Raw genomic sequence first — 24,661 nt, forward strand, 5'->3', positions numbered from 1 at the left:
ACTCTTTGAAAGTTTCTAAAATAACTTAAAGATGTAGGAGTACGATTTTACTGTTGTCAGTTTTTGAGGTATGCTGGTTATTTCACAGGCATCATCTGACTTGCTTGTCCTTCCATGGCCAAGAATCCCCCTTTGGAGCAATTGAAATGATCCCAAACTAAATCCACGGCCTTTCTTACTCGCTCACAACATGTCAGTTGATGGATAAACATAATACCACATTTGGAAAAATGATTTCCTATGATTCATAATGCAGCCAAATTTTCCATACACAACTGTTCCCAAATGGCACTAAAAATAGGTGAAGCTGTAGACATTTCTGTAGACATTTCATATTAAGCCAAAATATTTCATCTGCCAGACTTTTCTTCACCTTGAAGGAGCTCTGAAATTAAGAATGAAGCTTTCACTCCTCAACTTAACCTCCTGTTAGCAGTTCATTCTCCCCTTGTCGCCCTCCTGTCTGTGCAGTACTGCTAAGCCATTTTCCATATATGACAGATCATCATTTCCCATTCTCAAACCACCATTTTAGAGCACTGAAGGCCCTTTTGTCTGATTTTAAACTTGGGTGGCAAAGGCTGGCATGTAGACATGCTACTTGGCATTTTGGAACTGGGTTTATGGCCTTGGAGCCAGAGCTAGAACACACACACAGACAAACTCTCTCATCCCAGCAAGACCCTCCCCTCCCTCCCCTCCACTCTCCACCGGCAGTAATCGGTGGCAGGTCCTGGCTGAGGGGGATCTTGCGTCAATAAATCGTCATGCAGAGCGACTCCCCTGCCTGGAACACAAACAGAGTGAGGGGCCGTCTGCTGCTGGAGGCCTTGTATAGCTTATTAAACCCCTGTGAGGCTTGTACAGTCGGACCAAAAAGAAAGCCCATGCTGGGTTTAGTAGATGTTGGGATTGCTCACTAGTCGTAGTTGGTATTTTACTTCCTGGCACAACCTCATCCTGTCGAATCCATATAGTTGTTGCTGGCTGATAGTTGCACTTTAAGCGGGTAGCCTGTAGAGAATCTGCGATGTTGTCTTGCCTGCTAGTGTGTGTTTGCAGAGTGAGACCCAGAATGTTCACTTTCCGCTAGTGGGTTTAGGCCCCATCCACACTGCTGCGTTTTCGTTTTAAAACCGTTTTAGAGCTTTTTGCTACGTTTGCACCTCCCGTCCAGACTAAAACGGCGAAAACAAAGACCTAAAATGGAGAAGTTTGAAAATGCTGCCGACCCCGTTTTTCGTTTTGACACTCCGGAGGACGTTTTAGTGAAGATGGGCAAAAACGGAGGACTTTATAAACGATGACGCTCACGCTTGGCTGTCTGATTGGGTCTTCTAATTAGTATTTTTATTAAAATATTCTGTACCGTGCAAATAACACCTACACTTGTGCTGTGCATGTTGCCGTTTACCACGCTCCTGTGTTACATTCAGTAACGGCCCCAACTCGTTATTGGTCCATGCAAAACAATCTGGTGTGGGTCTTCGTCTGCATTACTCTATTCTTTCGCCAAATCCTCCGTAAATATGGAATAGATCATCTGCTTCATGTTTACACCGCCACGCACATACCCAGTGTACGTGAACGGCCACTAGATGTGCGTTTTCAGTCGTTTTAATGTAGACGGAGAACAACTCTAAGTAGTGTGGATGGGGCCTTAGTTAGACTTAGCTAAATGTCCTTTTTCACTTCTTTTTGGACAATTCTGCTATTGCTGTGTGAATGCATTTTGTTTACTTACATTTGCATGTGTGTTTTCATCCAGCTCTCCCTCCTAAGATTAATTCACACCCTTCACACTCTCATTCATGCAACAGAACTAAAAGAGAGAGAGCCCAGTAAAGTCGTGGACGAAAGGTAACACATTAACTCTACTCGCAGGCTTTTAGATTAGCGGGTCGGTATGTGGGGAGTTGCACTTGTCTCTCTGTCAGTAGTTGCAGCAGTGCAGGGTTGAGGTACAGGGTGGGGGCCGCAGCAAGGAGTTGGTTTTTAAAATAAACACCAGAATGGCACCTCCTCACTTTTCTGAGTCTTATTCAGAATGCTGATCCATGGCAGATGGTTGTGAATTATTCATGTCAAGTTTTTGGGACGAGCGCGGCCATGTGTAGATTTTATCCCAGAGATTATTCAGTATCAGAGAGGAGGGGAGAGATGATCGAGAGGGCTAACAGCAGAATAAGTGGTTTACCAAAGATGGTGGAGTGTAAACAGCAAATGCCAGATAAGACTGTTGTTATTTTTTTACTCCACTGTGATTGATGGAGCCCTCCGACGTCATTGCGCAGGATTAAAGATCCTTCTTTGACATCCATGGGTTTGTTTCTCCTAGTCAGTTCATTCTAGCATTTAGCTATTAGTGCCTTGGATGATAATGCTACATCCCTAAAAATGCAGGGATGTGACTTTCATGTTTTTCTGCTATATATTATTTATTTATTTAATGGTCTTTTCCCCGTTTAAAGCAAATGTTAGGCATATTATTTGGAACCAAGCTCAGGTAAAGTGCAAATGTGTATTGAGTAACCAAATTTAAGCTGAAGCATAAGATTTAGAGTTAATCAAAGTTAGCTGCTATATAGTTTAGTCTCCTGCCTCTGAAGTAGGAGTACTTTTTAATTCTCTCACTTGCCCTTCCTTCTCTTCTGTCACTCTAATTTCCTATCTGTCTTTTTTTCTCTCTGTCCCTCCCGTTTTAATCAGTGACTGTAATAAGGACTCGCAGTGGGAGCTATCAAAAGCCTGCAGCGGTGGATTAGAAGAGAGTGGCTAGTGTCTGGGCCAGGCCGCTGGAAAGTGAAGCATAATCTTCAAAAAGAGAGCTTAACCCCTGCTGGCCCACACTGATGATTCCTCATTTAGAGGGGCCATCGTCACAAGGGAAAAGGCTTGTGGTGTTAATTGATATGTTTTAGTCTGAATGTTTAGAAAGTTGTGCAAAGATGAAGTCAACCAACGCGAGAAATTTAAATTGAGCTTATTCCGAGGAAGTTCTTTAGGAAGTTTTTAGGGAGAGTGATGCTCACTTGAACTGTGCTTCTGTACACTTGCAGCCGCACTCAGCCACCACTACTATCTACTGATTGTCCAAAGAGCCAGAGGGACACAATAGCACTCCCTCCTATCTGCGTTTGTAGCATTTGAGTGCTGCAGAAATGTTATTGTTCTCATTTATCCTTTGCTCTGCAAAAAGTGTCCTCAATGGAAAGATGGATTGGAATGAGAGTTGAACCAGACTAAACAGAAGCCTTTTTAAGAGAACAATGGAAGCTGCTGTGGAGAAATAAGATTACTGCCTCATTATTGTCTTCCTCTCCACAGTTTTCCAGAATATTCCATTCAAGTAATCTCATTGCCAGATGAAACAAGTGTGCAATTTAGCTTTCGGAAGAATTTATTAAGCATTCAAAGCTTTGCTTCTGCCGGAAGAAAGCTCAGAATTGAATTATGTTTTTTTTATTTTTTGTGCTCAAATTGCTGTGCTCTGTTCTTTCAAAAAATGCAAAGATCCACCAATCTTCTTTTTGTTCTTTCACTATTAATTATTCAATTGTTTTATGGTTGATTTGGTAGCCAAATTAGGAAATATGGCATTGGAATTTGAAATTTCTTGAAGTAAGTTTTTTTGTTATGTACTAGTGTTGTAGTACTCGAGACCGGTCTTTTTGATGGTCTTGGTCTCGGACATTGAGGATTTTATTTCAAGACCATAACTTTGGGAATATCAATAAATTGCTTTTGCATTGTCTCATTTGTTAACATCCTAACTTTGAGTGGAAGTAAAACGTATTGCATCAAATGCAACCAATAACCCTAATTAAACGTGTTGTTACCGTTAACGACTGTCACCCCTCCCTGCGATTCTTATGTTGATTTGAGCTCTTAGTGTTTGTATGTGGGTGTTTTAATGGGACTTTGGATCTTTCAGATCAATTTGTGAAGTACCTATGATCACATCCATCCATCCATCCATCGTCAACCGCTTATCCTGTGTACAGGGTCGCGGGGCCTATGATCACATTCCACATTTTATTGCGTGCGATGCAATGCAGGGAACTGGTCTTGGTCTTGCATTACATTTACATTTATTCATTTAGCTGACGCTTTTATCCAAAGCGACTTACAATTGCTATATATGTCAGAGGTCGCATGCCTCTGGAGCAACTAGGGGTTAAGTGTCTTGCTCAGGGACACAACGGTGGATGGATCACAGTGGGGGATTGCGCCATCGCCATCTTGACTTGGTCTCGCCCTCCCTCGGTCTTGGTCTCGACTGCTCTCAGCCCCTAAAAGTCTTGGTCTTGTCTCGGGCTCGATAAACTCTGGTCTTGACTTGGTCTCGGTTTGGGCGGGCTTGACTACAACACTATTATGCACTCTGGCTGGCTTTCAACAGGCAGGTCAGCAAAGTAGGTTGTCTCAAAGCTGTACTGCTGCTTTGCATGCAACTTAGTGGGTTTTATAGAAGTGGGAAAAGTACGATTGTAACAAGTGTAAGGACGTGCAATATAAAAGCGAGTAAAAAGCAAATACTTTAATACACCTTCAACAAGCATAAACATGTAGAAAGTGATATTTTAATCTGCTCTGTCCTCAGTCTCCTTCTGTGTTTCACACAAGCACAGCACACTAGCTTGGCCAGTAGATAATTGTTACAAACATGCTAAAAGGAAATCTGTCTGTCTGTAATCTGTGTAGCTTAGTTTGCCACGTACTTTAAAATTTGGTAAATATTTGTCAATTAATCTGATGGCTGAGACAAACCGGCCGCTCCTCTCTCTACCAGCGGTAACGTTGCAGGCAGTGAATAACAGCAGCAGAGGGAAGAGAACGACGACAGGAAGAAGGACTGATGCTGACTGGTGTGTGAGTTCTTCATTCTTTCTAAGCGTTACTCAGTATTTTGATGTCAGGAATATGATTTATTAACCTGACATTTTAGATTTGTTTCCAGTGAGAGTTTATATAGTGACTTTGCTGTGGGAAACGTTAATGCTGCTGCTCTAAAAGCAACATTTAGTTGTGTTTAAAGAGGTGGTTCAAAATCCTATTTAGGGGTTGTAACACAACAGATTTACATGGTTTCATTTTCAGAAAACACCATATTTTTCATCATACTGCACATTGCTGTAGCTCCTCTTTTCACCCTGTGTTGAAGGCTTTGTTTTATCTGTGGAGTGATACATCTTGTCTCTAAATGATCTTTGTTGGGAGTTGCACATGTGCAGTTCCTAGTTAAGGACTAGTAGCCAATCAGAAGCAGAGAAAGGCGAGTTGTCAGAAGCCGGTAAACCGCTTTGTTTCAGCTGTAGGCTACATGTACTGGAGCAAGAGTTTCAGAGTGGTGAGTTAGTAATCTGTAACAAAAGTATCTTTCATCCATAAAGTTTTAACTGAGCTCTGTCTCTACATCATTGGAACAACTTTATGTCCATTGACTGCCTGGAGGGTAGGTAGTGTTTGGAAGAGCGGGGAGAGATGTGTGCTGCAGCTCAGTGTTTTTTTAAGGGCGTGTTGGACTAGCCGATTGGCGAGCGTTATACGATGCGGCTGGACTACAAACGAGCTGTTTTCAGGCAGTTCAGAGCAGAGTTATCTGTGGGAGATGGGAACTCCCTTTGGGCTTTTTCACTTTGCAAACCTATTACCTCCACAAAAAAGGTATATAACTAAATAAAGGAGAGGGAAAAAGCCAAAAGCATAATACCACCTCTTTAATATATTAAATTCTTTTCCCGTTCTGAATAGACAACCAGGTAGCTAATATGCACCCTTTGATATTTATTTATCGCAAGTCATATTGTCATCACAATATTGAATGTTATCCCATCCCAACAAGCATTCAGTGTATATTGTTTGTGTTTGAGCTGACATCGTACACAGATACAGCTGCTGACGGTGCTACACAGCATTCAAAGTAACCCAGATGTCCATGCTCTAATAGATATGGAGATTAAGAACATGCAAGACCTTGAAGATTAACCCATAAGGATCCACATCTGCTATTAAGCTTAGAGTCCAACTGAAATGCAGGTGGACACGCTTGCTCTCATTGTCGACGAGTCCTCTGTGCAGCAAACACACCCGGTGTACTAAAACGGAGAATCCCTGCACTGCTGTATTTCCCATCTGGCTGGGAGGTGCAATCCGCTGTATGGGTTCAACAGGGGACAGCGGAGAAGAGGGAGGCGGGTCAGGTGGGTCTCTGAGGGTATAATCCTCCTGCTTCTATGAACAAAACAAAATCAAAAGTTCCCAGCAGTTACACAATCCCTGTTAGGAAGGGCTCAGTGCACCGTGGGTCTCCCAGGGCAGAATGAACTTTTCCAGGCACTAATCCGAGGATAATCTCTGAAACAGAGGCCTTCAAACTCTGCTGTATGCTGCGGTGTACTGAAAATGCATTAAATGCTCCATGGAGCTGTTGTGTTCACTACAATTGGCATCTGCTGTCGATCTGTACTCACATTGCTAATGTGGTTATTTAATGATTCAGGTCCTGCCTGATTCAGGAAAGTTGTTTAAACACGGACAAAGTTTAATATTCTCAGGAACGGTTGTGCACCTTTCAGACCAACCCTGTTACATGGGTTTATAATCAATTACAATCACTCACCCGACCCTCTCCCAAGAGAGTCCAAGAGATAACTCAATACACAGCCCAACCAACAAAACACAAGAACACTCTCTTTCCAACTCTGACTCTCCGAGCTGGGTATTTATGCAGGTTGGGTACTGATGGGATTTCATGAATATCCCATCTGTTGAGTATGGTAATTAATGTCACTGAAGTTTAAATGAAATTTAACTGACTACACAGCGAAAAGACTGAGTGTGGTAGAAGAAATAAATAGAGAAAGATAGTTAACAGCAGCGAGCAAGCAAGAGAGAGAACTGATACTTATGTAATTCTGTTGTTTAGAAGTAACGTCTGTGGAGAGGGCAGTTACATACGACTGGGGATGAGACTGAAAATGAGATTCTAGCTATATATCTGTGGAATGCATCACTTGTAAATGACTCAATCAAAGGCAGCATGAAGCATGTCCAGTGGAACAGAGAATGAGTGTCTCCCTTGTTAAATTAATGTTTACACAAGAAAATATGTTTTACCCTGTGCTAAGTGTGCTATGTGCCTGTTATTTAATAAAAAATAAACAAGCATGTTGTAAAAAAAAATAATAAAAGCACCAGATTGACTCAGTGTTGTCAGATAGCCTAAATTAAATGACTTTGATTGGGTATTAGGACAAAGATTTTTACTTTATTCCCTACCTCCCGAGATGCGAGCTCGAGGAGTCGAGGAGGAGACGTGAGCAGAAAGGAGTCGAGGAAACGGGCATTTAACGAAATGAGACGTCCTTTCCTCTGAGCCGTCATTTTAAAGCGACGTCCATTAAATATGACCTGTTGCACAGCTGCATCATCTGTCCACTGTTAGAGCTGTGATCTCTGTCAGAGCAGCAGACCGGCTGTCGGCACTAAAGGCTACAGATCAGATCTCCACAATCCAGAAACATGTTTATCAAAATATAACAAGTAGAAACATCTCGAGATTCCAATAAACATTATAGCATCTGTTGAAAACAGTCAGATTACAGCAGCCTAATCATTCACTAGGCTACACAGTAGGCTACTACTTTTTTTGCGATGCGCCTTTTGCCTGTAAACAGGAGATTATTTCAACCCTCAGCCTGATGAGGCGAGAGTTTCATCATCAGTCCTTTTACAAAATGAAACCGTCACATTTATCTCATTTAGCCCCAATTAAAACTGTCACCACAGGACTCTGTTGTTATTAAAACATGAAACATGAAATTGGTGTGATGCGCGGACATTAACGGAATACTCATATAGGCCTATAGGCTAAATCATCCACCCGCCCCCACCAACTAATTACTTTATCAGACCAGCATGTGCATGGACATTTTACCCCCACCTCCACCGGTCCCTGAAGCTTTCCGGGTGATTTCTTTCTTGTGTGTAGTAGCTACTATGAGTGTTATCTTTAACAATTTACTTCGGTGATTAGAGAGGCTGCTGTCAGTCATTTAAACGTTTCCATCTGTGCAGTAATGTCACTGCAAATATCATGAGACAAAACAGAAAAAACCTGCAGTAATAAACTTGACAGAGAGAGGAAACAGAATTACACTTTCAGCTTCTATAATCCACGTTTAGACTCTGATGGAGCTCAGGGTTGATCAGGAGGACGGCTGCTTTACTCCAAACAGTTTTACTGTATGAAACTGGTCTGTGTGTGAGACCTTTTGGATGTGTAGAAGAACACAGAACATGAATTAACATCAGATCTTAACCGATCCTGTCGTCGGCGTGTCGGGAGATTTATTATTATTAATTTGTGGCTCGTGCATAAATGCGCACAGTGTCACTGAGGAGACGCTTCATCTAGCCGCTATTTAATGTTCGTTTTTAAAATCCTGCTGCCCATCCACACATCACATTCAACAATAACATCAGTGATATCAAAGTGAAATGGGATTAAGGAATGCAGTTAGAATAGAGCTTTGAGGCGCTACACGAGCGGTGAAGGGCAGAAAGTTTGATTGCGCATTTGATTATTTTTAATAGGCTTAACTAATACAACGTATGAATACAACAGGAACAGTATGGGTTTGGTCCAGCTGCATGTCACGCCTCTTGTAAACATCACAGCAGCTGAAAAGACTTCCACAAAGGATACACCGATGTATCTTCACTTATAGCTCCTCCAGCAAGCCTCCTTGATCCTCGATCTTCAATGTGCATTTTAGGAATTGAGATGTCCTTCAAGATGGCGTGCTGAAATTGATTTCCGGGTCACATGCTCGAGGAGACAGAAATTTGGGAAATCAGAAAGGCCCTTCGTCTTTTGTCCGCATTTTTCCACCTGTGATCCGTAATCACATCAGCAGGTGAGCCGCTGGGCAAACAACCGAAACCAATATCTGCTCCCTGTGTGTTTAATGCTGCTTTACCTGGTCCGGCCTTGTAAAATTTCCTCTCCGACTTGTAACGTCATAGGCTACCAAGTTTTTAACCGAGTAAAGTCTGTGCGAGTGAACACATGCACATAAGACAACCGCTGTCTGCACGCACGCGCGCCCCCAATGCTATCGTCCATCCCGATGTTTCAGTGTAAACATCGCACAACCCTAATTTGGACATCCATTCACTTCAATTCAATCCTCTACAAAAGGGCCATTAAATAGTCTCCTGGCCTTTGTGCAAAAACTGTATAGATTGCAGTGCCCTTGTATTACTGCACAGGTTCATCTGTTTTCTCCGTGCAGTTTTCTAACTCGATCCCTGTTTTATTACCATTACTCAGCCACAGCGTTCAGTCTTGATGTGACAGCCCATGACTTGCTTTCATTTCTTGTCGCACATTGTGTTGACAGTTCTTATGTGCAATTTGTGATGCCCCTAAATCAATTTGCACTTTAAACCAACATCAAATAATTTAAGCTCAACGTGGCATCCTAATCCTCAAACACTTTCACAGAGTTTTGCTGACATCAGGGTGGTCATTTGCAACATTAAGTAAAAATGTCTTGTTTAAGGTAATCTCACTGAGACCTTCTCTTTTCAGAATCTTTCTGTCAGAAGCCGGTGTCTGTGTACCCAACAGGCAGCAGTAAGGTGCTATAGATTGGCTCTACCATGCTAATGACTCTACTTTAGAATGGATCCACTCAAAACATCATGGACACACTCTCCTCCTGACCCTGACACACTGATTTGTTTGTTGCTTTCCCCCAAGCAGTGCTGCAAACATAACAAGGGGGGCCCTTGCTAACATGAGACAAAACTCAACTGAACTTGGACACTACACCACCAGGTCTTCAAATAACTGTTGAAATTCAGTCTGTAGCAAGACACTAGTCTTAATGTGCCCCAAATGGGGTATGACTAGGTTGCCTGAGATAGAGGACAAGGATTTTAAACCAGGAGTTTGCTGGGTTTTTAACTCAAGAGTCAGCTTGGGAAATCAGGGTTGTTAAAGTGAACGTATTATGTTGCTCACTCAGAGCCTTCTACTCAGCATGGCTTTTGAACTCCTACTGCTCTACTGGAGCTGCTCAGCTGCCAACGGTAGACTCCTGCTGTTGTACTTGGCAGCTTGCATGTGTGAATGTGTGCAATTTGAAGGCATTTTTGAAAAAGCATGCCTGCTTTGTAAACATCCCTTAAATACATAACACTAATCATAGACTTTTTGCCTTATACCATTAAAAAAAAAAAGCATCAGCATAACATACAGGATACAGAGGCACAGTACTGGGGCATGATCACAATGGTTTGGCTAAACATGCTTGCTATTTTAATGGGAAGTGACAAATCACTACTGACAAATGTCAGCTTTATGTTTCAGGTATATTTATCCCTGAATAACTGAACTAAAAAGCCCTTTGAACTTTTCAGTTTCAAAGTGGTAGATAAAAACACTGTGTTCTCTGTTGCCACAGTGGTTCTTTGAAATTGAAATGAAATCAAGCCACCCAGTTTTCAAATTTTTTTTGTTGGCCACTATTTGGCATTTTAAGATCAAGTTTAATTCCATAAGTTGACCAAAGTACCGAATAGAACTTGTGGATACAGTGTTTTCAAATTTTATCCTGAAACTAAGGTTTTCTTAGTGAAACAAATTAGAAGGTTTTTCTGTAACCTTATCTTCAGACAGGTAGCCGCAAGGTAATAGCTGACAGCAAATGACAGACAGCTGGTGAATAACCCTTTAAACATATCCTTGTCAACCTTTTCTCTGAATCAACACCTCCAGGATTTTGAGCTGTGAAGCTATATAGTATGCACTGATATCTATACTATATGTATACATTTATATGTATACTATATGCATGTATATAGTCATATACTTAGCTTTCATCACCTTATTGTATAACTAACACATTATTATTCAGTATAGCTGTATGCCTTAACAAAATGTTACTGTACGACAATTCCCTGCAGCGTACGTGAAGAATTTACAGTGGTCCACCCAGGGACTCTGCTGTAGAAATCTTTGCAAGATCACTGAGTTCAGCAGCACTTGTCATCAGTCAATCTGCATGAAACCGAGGTTTGTCATCCTCCCACATTTGTAATTCACCAGACTTCTGTTTCATCCATTAGCATAACATAGCAAGCTCATTACCTCAGCTTTCAGGAGCAGTAGCCTATTAGATGAATGAAACAGCAAGGGTATGTTGTAGATTTGCTGTTGGCTAGATAAATTAGCTGGTGTGAACACACTAGTTGAGCAAAAAATATTGCTCACTATAACCTATGGTTTTGTTAAGCTGATAGTAAAAAAAAACAAAAAAAAGGTTTATATCTTGATGGGTTTTGTTGTTTTTTTTTTCTCTGTCAGCTTGTTACTTTGAAGGTTACTGTTAGCAAGCAGTGCAGAGGTCATAATGATGGTGTGAAAATGGGCATTGCTGAAAAAAAAGCATCTACACTTTTTAAATATTTAAAGCGATGTTTGGTAAAATGAAATTTAGAATTTAGTGAATGTGTATGAAAAAACCCTTTCCCCATTTTTCTGGCTGTTCTCTTTATGCAGCTCACTGAAATCTCAGTGATGTTATCTCATGATAAACTATCTTCTATTTGTCACCCAGACTCTGATTTTGTCATTGTGTCATTGTTTATCCGGGTCAGTGAGAACTAACACTCTAATGACCATCCGTGCCATGACAAGCACACAGCAATCATTTCACTCGCATAGAAATCCAACAGAAGATGCTGACACATCATGTAATACACGCAAACTGAAGTGCTTCCAAGGGAATGTTTATTTGACCTAACAAAGATGCACTCTCAGAGGGGTGTATGGACTGAACAATTAGGCTGTATAGTTTTTGCAAGCACACTGGGTGCAGAAAGTGACATTTGGATGCTGGAGGTTGTTAGGGCCTTTTAATGGAGGTTACCTAGTCACACGAGGGAGGAGGATAATTTTATGGCCCCTCACAGTCGCAAAGCATCAGTGAATAAAAGTAATATAACAATATAAGGACTTGCCAATAAAAACACACATGCAGTATAAAGTCACTGTAAGTCACTATAGTAATTGCAAACAAATATACATGCCCAGAAATTAATCTCGACATACAGTACATACTACATATATCATACATCTACATACACCTACAGCTTACCCACAAACTACTGTTACATTTGAAAAATCTAAATAAATAAATAACAAACAACATATACTCATACTTCCCACAGACATACATAATTCTATAAAACATGTAAAGCGATAAGCCATAATGTAAATGATATCGACATACATATGCAGCCTGCTTCAGCCTTTATAAATTGAGCCAGATTTATGACACTGAAAGATCCCAAACAGGGAGCAATGAATAAGAACAACTCGCGCAACAACTCTGTCTTTTATAGTTGCTATATTCACATTTCAAGAAAAGCTCCTCTATCCAAAGATGAAGTGTATAGAAATCCCTACTATATGATCAGAAAGATTAAGGGGTTTGTCACATTATCATGCAGTGATTATTTTTTACTTAGTTTAAGCAATTTCACCCCAAAACATGTTATTGAGTTTGAAACACTGTTGTGCTGTTGAATGTTAAAATTCACCAGACAGTGTAGATATCTTGTAAACATCTTAGGGTCTACAATCTATAATGTGCTTTAAAGTTAGCAAACAGTATTGGTATTATTGAAAAAACACAAATGTGTTTGATTTTCAATCAGGATGCATATCATGTAACCGTGGCATCTTAGCTTTGTTTGACTAGAAATCTTAGCCCCTTCATCACCATATTTTCTGTCATTCTCTATTTCATTTCCAACGTTAGGAAAGTTTGATCATAATAAAACTGCATGGCAAATACTTCTTACCAATTACATTTAGCTGATGCATGTATGTAGTAATCATGCATCAGCTAAATGTAATTGGTCATTGATACTGGGTGTGAGGCCAGACCCATGTTCTTCTTCTTTTTTTAATGCCAACCTTGCACAGTTTACTCATAAATCAGCTCTGATGAAGTCTATGAAGATTCTCAGTCATCCAGGTCATAGTTATCCAACGAAGGTTAAAATGAAGGGCAACTGGACTTGGTTGAAGCTACTGGAAGACGTTTCGTCCCTTATCCAAAGGACTTCTTCAGTTCTGACTGACTGGCACTAACGAACCAGCGGTATCGATGACCCGGGCCAACGACCCCACTGAGGTTAAATAGCTGAGTTTCCCTGCCAGTCAGTCAGAACTGAAGAAGTCCTTTGGATAAGGGACGAAACGTCTTCCAGTAGCTTCAACCAAGTCCAGTTGCCCTTCATTTTAACCTTCGTTGGATAGCTCTGATGAAGGAATCTCATGATTTACAGGTAAAAGGTAATGCAGCATATGTTTTGTTTTATTAGTGACTGGACAGAAATAAGGAAAAGATTGTTCTGTTTTTGATCTATTTATAGACGCTATTAATAGATTCACTTTGTCCACCCCCTTAAGTATCTTCCACTCTCACAGATTTATTCACACATTCAATTTGAGAACAGACAACATTTTGTTACAACACGGATATAATGGGACCCCTATCCCCTATTGTCCACACCAGACACACAGTAGCCTCATGCCAAAACACAAGTAACCACCACAGGAAAATGTACTAGTGAGTTTATGATGATGGTTTGCTCATAGAAGCAATTTAATTACATTATTATACTTGCATTAGAGGCTTTTCAAGTACTATTTTCCTCAAATTAAAATAGTCCAGGAAGTTTTTGACCACTTCCTCTTACTCCCAGTTTGAAATTTGTGTTTTTTTTTATTTATGTACAAACTGGACTGTTGCTTTAATTCTCCCAGTGGACAGTCAGTGTGATGCTAGATCTTCTCAGTGATGTTATGACCTGGGTATTACATCCACAGAGGATCACGGCAGCCTTTTACATTACCTAATAAAGTAAAGACCCTATAATAAGGTTGACAGTGATCTCAAAGCAGATGCTGGATTACAGTGCCTGAATGATGTAATCATCCAGACCTCAGTGGCCTATGTAATGTCACTTAATGTGCTGTTAATATACAGTGTTGTTGCTGTTTATAATAGTGCACTTTCATTCTGTGGAATTACTGTCAGCAGGGTGGAGACAAGTAAACAGAATTTCCCCAAGGAGGTCAATTTAGCATCACATAATTATTTTGTTATCACAGGCAATAAGAAAAAGCTGATCACAAGCTGTACAGTTTCACAGTAAATTAATTGACTGTTGATTTCTTGAGTGCTGTCATCAGATAATTCAGCACCTCTTGATTTCCTCACTTGTGGATGGAATCACTATCGTCCTACTGAAGCTGTCAGCATGGTCCACGTGGAAACTGTAAAACTTAAAAAAAAACTAAAAAAAAAACTTTAACAGTGACTGTAGCTCGCCATTGTACAGCATGTGTTGTTTTCAGCTTGTCTAAAACTACATTAGACAAAAATAACCAAAACCAAATCAAATGTGGGAGGAATGGGTAATTTTGTGCAGACATTCATGGTTTTCAGAAAATGAGTCTTCTGACTTTGGTGATCCCTTGACTTTTCCTCTTTTCCCCTACCAGCAGCTCAAAATTGACTTTTTAGTTAAGTACACATTTTGTACAGACATTTATGGTTCCCAGATCATGTGTAGTTATGACTTTGGTTATCCCCTGACTTTTCATCTACTGCCATTAGCAGGTTTACATTTTTGCTTCGGAGTGAAATATCATAAACTAATGGACAATTATGCAGTGTGATTTAGTAACATTGATATTCCCAGCAGGAGTAATTGGAAAATCTTCAAACTATCAAGCTATCTGGTTGTTCAGTTCTTTGGTTTGGTTTACTAAATATCTTATGTAAAAGGTACAAATTGTTAAAGGCTCGTGACTACAGACTTGCAGCGTCGGCAGATCGATGTGCAGTTCACACTACACAACTTGCCGTCTTGTGACACGAGTCTTGAAGTCGTTGTGGCGTTTACACTACGTGACTGATCGGTGACAGGGAGTCACACACTTCACGAGCTGACAGAGGCTGTGTCACCTGACGGCTGGTCTCCAAACCACGTTTTGTCAAGAAAACGCAAGTGAAATGTGAAATGACGCAAATTTACACAAGAAAGGACATATCCCTTCTTCTGCTTGATGCCTCTCCTGTCCCCGCCTGAACCAACCGTGTCTTCAACATCCACAGAGTCGGAGTCTTGGTCGGGATACCTTGAATTGTCGTCAAACCGGCCTCCGTCAGTCTCAGAGGCTGCGTTCGCTCCCAGTCCGGCTGTGTTCACTGGTTCTGCTGACCGCTCGCCCAGTTCTGGTGACCCTTCTGGACTCAGTCAGCTAATAGAACTGCTAAGTTAACTGCACGGTTAAGTGATTTAACTAAAAGTCAGCAGCAGTTGATACCTAATGTGTGAAATGCTGTCCCCTATTTTCTTGGAGTATGAATTTGACGGGTTAAGAGTAGTCTAAACATGTCATTAAGGTTGCTATGTTTTAGGCTTGGTGGTTTGTCAAAACAAAATTTTAATGATGGGTTTGACATGACATGCGGTATCTATACTTTGACAAGCTGGCACAAGCACACAGTGGGTAACCTTGTTCACGAGCAGTAGAAAGCATTTTATACACTGGTGTTTGACCCAAAACCTTTTAGCTCATAGATGACATTTGGAACCAATCTGCTAATATTCTGCCCAGAGAAAGAGACAAGTCTCTATCTCCACAGGCAAAAGGTCAGGCTGAACATTGAAGTTATTGAAGGCCCTTTTATCAACACGACAACAATAAACAAGCGAGCCATTCTCAGCTGTGTTCTAGTGTGCTTATGTTGCATGAAAACAAGCGTGACTATTTTAATTGTAATTAGAGAGAGAAAATTGGCGTGGGGACTGAGCCAATCACAGAGCGTGAATGACTGTGTGTGAGTGTGTTTGTGAGTGAGTGTGGGTCTGTTAGTGTATGAGGATATACTCCTTGTATAGTTGTCCAGAGCAAGCTCAGTCACAGGCCCTTTCATTTCTCCCTTTTATGTGAATAGAGAAGCTGTCATGACCGACACTTCATGAAATGGCGCTTTAAAAATCTAGCAGTCAAAGGCCGTAATTGTAGCGTGTTTAGTCATACTGCTAATACATTAGTTGGTGTGAAAGTGTTCCAGAGGGGTTTATTCTACCTTTATTCAGTCGCTGCTTCATTAGTATGACTCACATCCTGACATTTCATTGCCTGTATGTCATCTTACTGTCATCACAGCCACTTAAAATCTGCAGCGAGCTCGCCTGCTCAGTGAGGCTTTCAGTAGTGTTCTCACCAATGTTTCATTAAGCCAGTACGTGAATACTTTATGAAACACTGCACATGACCACCTAGATTGCTATTTCTTGAAGAATAAAACAACCTTTACCTTAATACCTTTAATACCTTTTTGGTATTAAAGAGATATGAAATGTTCACTTTATTTAGATCCCAGCAATATTTTAGTTGTAACCCAGTAATGTGTTACAGGAACTTCTATCTTAGGCAAACTTTAGTTGTCTTCACAATCTGTGCCAAAATTAGTAACTCCATTTAGTATTTAGTACATTGATTCAGTGCTTAAATAAATGTAGTGTTAACTCTCCTATAAATATCAGAAAAAGGTGCAGTATAAAGTGCAATTTATACTTCTGCGTCAAATCGACGGCGTAGCTTCTGCGTAGCCCCCTACCCTATGCCGTCACCTACAGCGTAGCCTGACGTGCAACTCCTCAAAAACGGAACTACACGTCGAGTCGACGCTGACCGTAAGCTCTGTGATTGGTCGGCTGGGAAGCCGCGCAATGACTCCGAGCCGACAGGAAGTTCTTCTTTAGTTCTGAAGTAACTTTTACTAGCGGCCAAAACGGCGGCTGTAACACGGTGGATTGATATATTTGACCATCGCAACCCGAGCGAAATAACTCATTTTCATAATGTGATCCATTCGGTTGATAACATTTGAAAAGGCTACACCAGCCGCACGTTTACAATTTTACCCCCCATTCACGTTTGCGGAGGGCTAAACCGGAAGTTAGCCTGCTCGGCCGGAAAAAGTCAATACAGTGAACGCTGTAGCGTTACTGCCGACTAGCGTTTGTGGGTGTAATTGCAGATTGATGGACACACGGACGCACAAGTATGCATGGCTACGTGCGTAGCCTATGCCGTAGCTACACACGTAGACCCTATGCAGGAGTATAAATCAAGCGTTCCCCGTCTCTTATGCCGTTTTTCCATTACCAGTACCAGCTCAACTCGCCTCAACTCTACTCGACTCGTTTTCCTTTGCAGTTAGTACCCAGAGATAGTACCCCTCAATGTAGCCGGTCGTCATAGCGTCGGTAAGAGTAGTGATACTGTTAAAATCTTAACGATAACCATCCCTAGTGGAGAAACCCTTTTGAAACGCACTGTGTCGTATCTGGTGGAATCACACGCTAGAGGGGCTGCGATCAGCCAATCAACACAATAGCTATAAATACAAAAATTAGGGGATCACCAAAGTTATCACAAATCCTCCTGAGAGGAATATAAATGTGTGACTTTCTTGGCAGTCTATCCAGTAGTTGTCAAAATCACATGCCAGGTTCACTAGCGGGGAAAGTTAGATAATCACCAAAGTCATTGGGATTCATCCTCTTGGATTCATGCGTATCTGTTCCAAATTTTATGGCAATCCACCCAAAAGTTAATAAAAGATTTCAGTGTAGACCAAAGTAGTCGACTGAGCGGTTGACATTGCCATGCCTAGAGCCATGCCGCTGGCATGGCAAAGACACATGATGCTTTAATGCTGAAACAATTGCATGCTTGCATGTGAAGAAAAAGTGGGTGTAGAGATGGCGACAGACTTTGCTTCATGTCGGGGGTTGCAGTAACTGAATCTTTTCTGTCAGTGACTGATTTTTTTTTTAACAATGATGGAAAAATCTGAAGGCTGTCCATCATTTTAACAGATTAAGGCTAAGGGCCATCACCGTAACATTAAGTAATTCACATGCAACGCTGTCAATGATCACAAGTAGACCGCCTGTAGCAGAACCCCTGTCCAGTTGGTGGCAAGTGTGGCAATTAATTAGCTGTGGTCTAGTATTCTTGTCTTTGATCTTAAATGCATTACCTCGTTGTCTAGCTAGCTTTAGCCTTCACACTGATAGGCTATGTGGCCTTGCTATGTCACGGCAGCTGAATGTCCGAAGTTTCTTTTGATAGCCCAATAATTGTGGTTGATAAACAAGGTGAAAAAAGGGGGATTGGTGTGGTTGAAGGTGAATTCAAGTTATACTGTTAATGTGTTCAGCCAGCAGCAGCTAATGTTGCTTGGGAAGTAAGTGGCAGCAAGGAGGTAAAAATCATTCATTCGTGTGGTGACATGAGTAGTGTCTCTGTTTCTGTTTTCTTACCATGCCCTTATAAATGCATAATGTCTAAGTTCTACATGTTAAATGTTATTGTGATTGAGCCTATTAAATAGGCTGCATGTCTCATTATCATTAAAAAATAAAAATGATGGATAAGAATAGATTATGATGGAATTTTTTACGAGAAGTGAGTCTAACGTAACCTCTGGTTCAAGTGTGACAGAGGTTCTGGCAATGACTTGAGTGAGGGAGAATCCGATGGGAGAGAGAGATAACGGCAGCTCATTAATGTGTGTGTGTGTGTGTGTGTGTGTGAGAGAGCGCTACAATTTTTTTAATTCTCACATTGTTGGCTAACTAAAACAGCAAGTTATTATTACCAACACTTTGTTTTTAACTGTGTTATGTCTAGGCCAGTAGACCCTGGTGCAGGACTAAAGAATGAGGATTTAGATAAAAAAGGAATATTTACTGTGGGTTGAAGGGACGGGACATTGAGACACAGAGATTAGGTGCGTACCGACCCGGGTTGGTGGCTGTTGTGCAGAGCAGGCTGGAAGACTACTGATAGCCAAGACTACTGATTAATTGTAAAATGTAGGCTTTTTTAGATCTTAATGAAATTAAGCAATTGTAAAATGAATGAACCCTATAACTGTCACACTGCCGTTGTCATCATTCAGTTTAAAATGCTCTCACACAGCTGAGGGTTTAATTTCCCTTTGATGCAAACTGGAGCGTTACGTTCACTGCTGTGAGCAGAGGTCAGCCGTGCGAAAAAAAACCCCTCAACATTCGAATCTCAAAATTAAATATCAGCTGTGTACCCAACGATCGAATATTCGGGTACAGCCCTAAAATAAACCCTGAATTAGTGGTGTAGTACTCGAGACCGGTCATTAGTTTGCAGTATGGCAAACTGCAGTGCACCGTGAGGACCCGGATGGTGCACTCATAACGGCTAAAAAGTTGAGTGTGGAACGGTGGACACTTCTCACCCTCAACAACCGCCATTTTAGCTACGTAGCGGAAGCGCCGGGACCAACAACACGGGAGAAGTGGGAAGCAGCAGAGAGAGAGGCCAACAACAGAACGTCTTTAACAAGTTTCGTTCAATATTTCATCACTAAATCCACTTCTGCATACCTGCGATGATGACATGGAAAAGGAGTGTTGAATAAAGATGCTTATGTTGATTTCAGCTCTTAGTGTGTGTTTTAATGGGAATGTGGCTCTTTCAGTTCAATTTGAGAAGTGCCTATGATCTTGTTCCAAATTTTATTGTCCATTCATCGTCAACCGCTTATCCTGCGTACAGGGTCGCGGGAGCCAATCCCAGCTGACATCAGGTAAAAGGCGCCAGACAAACAACCAGTCAGACTCACATCCACACCTAAGGACAATTTTAAAGACACCAATTAACCTAACCTGCATGTCTTTGGACGGTGGGAGGAAGCCAGAGCGCCCAGAGAGAACATGCAAACTCCTAACAGAAAGTTTGAAGGTTTGGCCTTCTTGATGTGAGGCGACAGTGCTAACCACTGCATCACCACGCCGCCCGCAAATTTTGTAGTGTGTCATGTAATGTGGGAAACTGGTCTTGGTCTTGACTCAATCTCGCCCTCCCTCGGTCTTGGTCTCAGCCCCTAAAAGTCTTCTCTCGGTCTCGATAAACTCTGGTCTTGGTCTTGACTTGGTCTCGGTTTGGGCGGTCTTGACTACAACACTACCCAAAATACATAACACATAACATAGTCACATAAACTCAATGAACTATGTTCCACTGCTTTGCATTACACTAATCAAACAATAACATCATGTGATTCTATTTAAAAGTCAGTAAATGATAATATTTAATTGTCACACAGCCCAGAATACCATGATATAGTGTATATTTGTTACCAGTCAATTATCAAAATACACCATGATATACATTTTAGGTCTTACTGCAGAACCCTAAAATGAATATCTCATTAAGACCTCGAAAGCTTACAGTTTGTTTCTAAGGGATGATATACCGTACCCCTTACCACAGACAAAGCCTGATCCTACCCAACCCCTTCCCCTCCCCCTCATCCCTACATTTGCTTCACTCAAACGATTTATGTCTAATTACCGGTTATAAGCTCTGCATTTCCTCTGACAGGCTCCATATTAGAAACCAAATCATATAATTAACCCGTCCTCTCACATGAAAGTAATGGCAGTGCTCTGCCTTGTCAGAGGCCCGTGTTGATAGTTGTGTCATCTCAGCCCAGCCCTCCCCACCGCTGCCTTTGCACATATCCCAGCAGTTTAAGCAAAGAGGAGCCGGCTAATGGACTGCTTACTAGTGAAGAGGTTGACCTTGAAGGTTTGTTTAGTTAAGTTGTCTGAACAGAGAAAACATCTGTCAAACTGGACAGTTAGGGATGGAGTGTGAAGTCCCTTAAATACAACTCAATCCCTTCGCCACAAATTATTTAAGCTTATTTGAAAATTTCAAATAAATAACACCTTCAGAATTGTATTTTTTATATATATATATATATATATATATATATATATATATATATATATATATATAAATTTAATTTATTTATTAGTGTCACCACTAATGTAAAGTCATTCATTTTCTGGCAAAATCACAATTTTAGCACTCATTAGCAACTTTACATTTCAGCAGATACTGAGTCCCTGTGGAACCGTTTACTGAGTAATTTTAATTATATACAAAGGTGGCATGGAGACACAAATTATGATACATAAAAAAAACTTTAAATGAGCCTGAAAGAGTTTTAATATTTAAGCAATATCTAGGGAAAAAACTGTAAAAACTTTCAATGAATTCCTCAAATATCACAGTTTTGCAAAAAGTGCTCAAATGTTTATCCTGTTGCCTGAATCCAGGTATTGACCAAAATGGTCTTGACATTCACTGCTTAGACTCATCTGCGTGCGTTTAAAGACAGTATTACTGTAGTTTGCTAGTCCATGCGTTACACATGTTGTTTTTTTTTATTCACTTTGACAAATTTTCATTAAGTTTTGTTTAAATTAACAAAAGTGATGGACTGTAAAGTCTGTTAGATGAGTGCTACGTAAATCTTTTTTTTAATGAGGTGATCTCTTGAATTTTAAACATTTTGTGTGATACTTGGCTGTCGTTCAGATTGCTGCCACTGCTGACTGATCTGGGGGACTTTTAGGAGTGGATTAGTGTTACTGGAGGAGCTTGTTGACATCAGATGGCATGGGAACTATGAATCCACACACAAGGCTCAGCGATGGAGCTCAAGCAAACCTGCAGCGGGCACGTAGAGAGGGGGAAAAACAAATAAACTAAGCCCAAAGCAAGTATCCCCACAGTTGGCATGTTCCCATGGAAATTTGGTAGAGAGGAAGGATTCAAGAACATTTTGGTTTATTAGAAAACGACTGTCTGGGGGATTTCTATCAGTTTTTGGTAATGTCAAAAAATATTAAATATTTGTTACAATGTGAATGGATTTGTTTAAGTCTTTTGTATATCATTAGAACCTGCAATCATGTCTGACTATGATTACAGATATTTGAACCAGTTGTGGTCTGTGTGACTCTTTCCAGATGCTGCATGATGACAGTACTCTGTTCAAGTGGAAGATGTACAAATTATCCCTTGCCTTGTTTCAGGTACAAAAAGCTATTTGTGTCTCCAGGCGAGCAGTATAAGTGTAGTGTAACATTGGATGCTTGTGGAAACAGGACACTTGGTAAAAGAAACATACAGTATAAATCACAGAGCCTAATGACACAGCGCGCAATCCACTCAGCATCAGATTGCTCTGTAATCCCACAGTAAACTCCTGCTAAAACCTGAGTGAGTCAGTATTATTACAGATAATCCCGTGGTCTTGTTTATGTGACGTGCTGGTGAACACAAGCCTAAACAGCATGCACGCACGCATGCACACACACACGCGCACGCACGCACACACGCCACTCTGTCTCCAAATGATTGCATTGTCTCAGTTTAAGCCAAACAGATCACAGTAACCGTTTCTGCTGCATAAACTAAAGGTATGGCCCAGTGTTAACCTGTACTCGATGACAGCAGGTCATTACACATTGTTTCACGTGGCAGAAATATTAGTTTAGCATATGAATACTTTCATTGAGGATGAGTTTTAGAAGAGTTATTTTTAGGCCAAACTGAGCAATCAGGGGAGAAGGGCTTTAGTCAGGGAGGTGACCAAGAACCTGATTGTCACTCTGATAGAGCTCCAGCGTGTCTCTGTGGAGAGAGGAGAACCTTCCAGAAGAACAACCATCTCTGCAGCACTGCACCAATCAGGCCTGTATGGTAGAGTCGCCAGAGGGAAGCCACTCCTCAGTAAAAGGCACGTCAGCCCGCCTGGAGTTTGCCAAAAGGCACCTGAAGGACCATGAGAAACAAAATTTGATTGAACTGTTTGGCCTGAATGGCAAGCGTAATGCCTGGAGGAACCCACGCACAGCTCATCACCTGGCCAATACCATCCCTACTGTGAAGCATGGTGGTGGCAGCATTATGCTGTGTGGATGTTTTTCAGCCGCAGGAACTGGGAGACTAGTCAGGATTGAATAAAAGATGAATGCCACAATGCACAGAGAAAACCTTGATGAAAACCTGCTCCAGAGCGCTCTGGACCTCAGGCCCCATCCACACTACTTGTTTAAAAACGAATACGAGCTTCTCCGTCCACACCAGCGTTTTAGCTGCGTATCAGAGTTGATCTCCGTCTGCATTAAAACGACTGAAAACATCTAGTGGCCGTTCACGTACACTGGGTAGAAAATATTTTAATAAAAATACCAAATCAAAAACTCATTAGCATCGTGTTTCTGCTTTGCATGACTCCCAATCGGAGAGCCAAACGTGAGCGTCTGCGGCGTCATTTCTAAAGTCCTCCATTTTTCCCCGTCCACACTAAAACACTTCCTGGAGTTTTAAAATGAAAAACGGGGTCGGCAGCGTTTTCAAACCTCTCTGTTTTAGGTCTTCGTTTTCGCCATTTGAGTCTGGACGGGAGGTGCTAACGTAGCAAAAGACTGCAGTAGTGTGAATGGGGCCTTGGACTGGGGCGAAGGTTCATCTTCCAACAGGACCAACTTCCAACCGTCTCCCTTTGATCCCTGTGACGTCACATCAAAATGCGTGTCATAATGCTCGTCAGACACGCCCTCAGAAACACTGGTGGAAAAACACTGAGCTGCAGCACTGTGCACTACATTGACAAGACGTCCGCCTGCTACCTCTCCTCTCCCTTCCAAACACTAGCTACCCTCCAGGCAATGGATATAAAGTTGTTACTGTGATGTAGAGACAGAGCTCAGTTAAAACTTTATGGATGAAAGATACGTTTGTTATAAATTAAAAGCCCACCACTCTAAAACTGTTGCTCCAGTCCATGTTGATAAGCTGATAAGGGGATATGCAGCGGTTCTCACGACCCGCCCTACTCTGCTTCTGATTGGTTAGTAGTCCTTAACTAGGAACTGCGCATGTGCAACTCCTAACAAAGATCTTTTAGAGGCAGGATGTATCACTCCATAGCTAAAATTAAGCGTTCAACACAGGGTGAAAAGAGGAGAGGCAGCAATGTGCAATATGGTGTTTTTTGAAAATGAAACCATGTAAACCTGTTCTTACCCTAAATAAGATTGTGAACCTGAAAATGAGCATAATATAACCTCTTTTAAAAGAAATGAGAAGATGAAAGGAGATGTCATGAAACACAAGTTAGGAGATAAATGCATGCTTCTACAGGACAGGTGGTGAAATGATTTTCTGAATGTGTTTCAGGAGGACTGTTGCCTTCCATGAACTTTCATCAAAAGCAGTGAGCACTGACCTGTGTCAGATGACTGCTGTACCACACAACACTCATTGACCCAGTTACTGTTGTAAGGAGCTAAACTTGAACCTAGATATTTGTTGTGAATGGACTCAACAGATATTGTGGATTTACAAAGAAACGTGCTCCAGGAATTTGACAAAGAGATGATTTTCTTTTGGTTTCCTTAATTTAACTTTGATAGAAACTGTATTTTTACCTCACATATAATTGTTTTTGGAGACAGCAACACCACAGGTGAAAAAACCTGAAACTAAGAATAAGGATTTCACCCCAAGCCTCTAGACTCTGTCACAGACCTGCCAAGTAGTCACTACAAATGGCCATCCTTTTGTTTGATGACTGCTTACACGGCAGTCCAGTCCAGAAGTGTCAGTTAAGATGTCACAGAAGTACCCTAAGTTTTAAGCACT

General features: G+C 41.2%; 1 protein-coding gene across 3 annotated transcripts in view; it reads left to right on the plus strand.

Annotated features, from left to right (window-relative positions):
- hdac4 (histone deacetylase 4) overlaps positions 1 to 24,661 on the plus strand; it is a 131,984-nt gene that overhangs the window by 16,060 nt on the left and 91,263 nt on the right. The window contains exon 1 of one of the 3 annotated variants that reach the window (XM_038720114.1): positions 22,021 to 22,044. The exons of the other annotated variants lie outside the window; for them this stretch is intronic. The gene's annotated coding sequence lies outside the window, so the exon portion shown is untranslated. Of the gene's footprint in view, positions 1 to 22,020; positions 22,045 to 24,661 lie in introns of those variants that run through there. 3 annotated transcript variants of the gene reach the window in all.

Source organism: Micropterus salmoides, unplaced genomic scaffold (assembly GCF_014851395.1).
Source record: "Micropterus salmoides isolate LMB-PRFRI ecotype aquatic unplaced genomic scaffold, ASM1485139v1 Ms_hic_scaffold_15, whole genome shotgun sequence".
In the NCBI taxonomy this organism is placed as follows: Eukaryota; Metazoa; Chordata; class Actinopteri; order Centrarchiformes; family Centrarchidae; genus Micropterus; species Micropterus salmoides.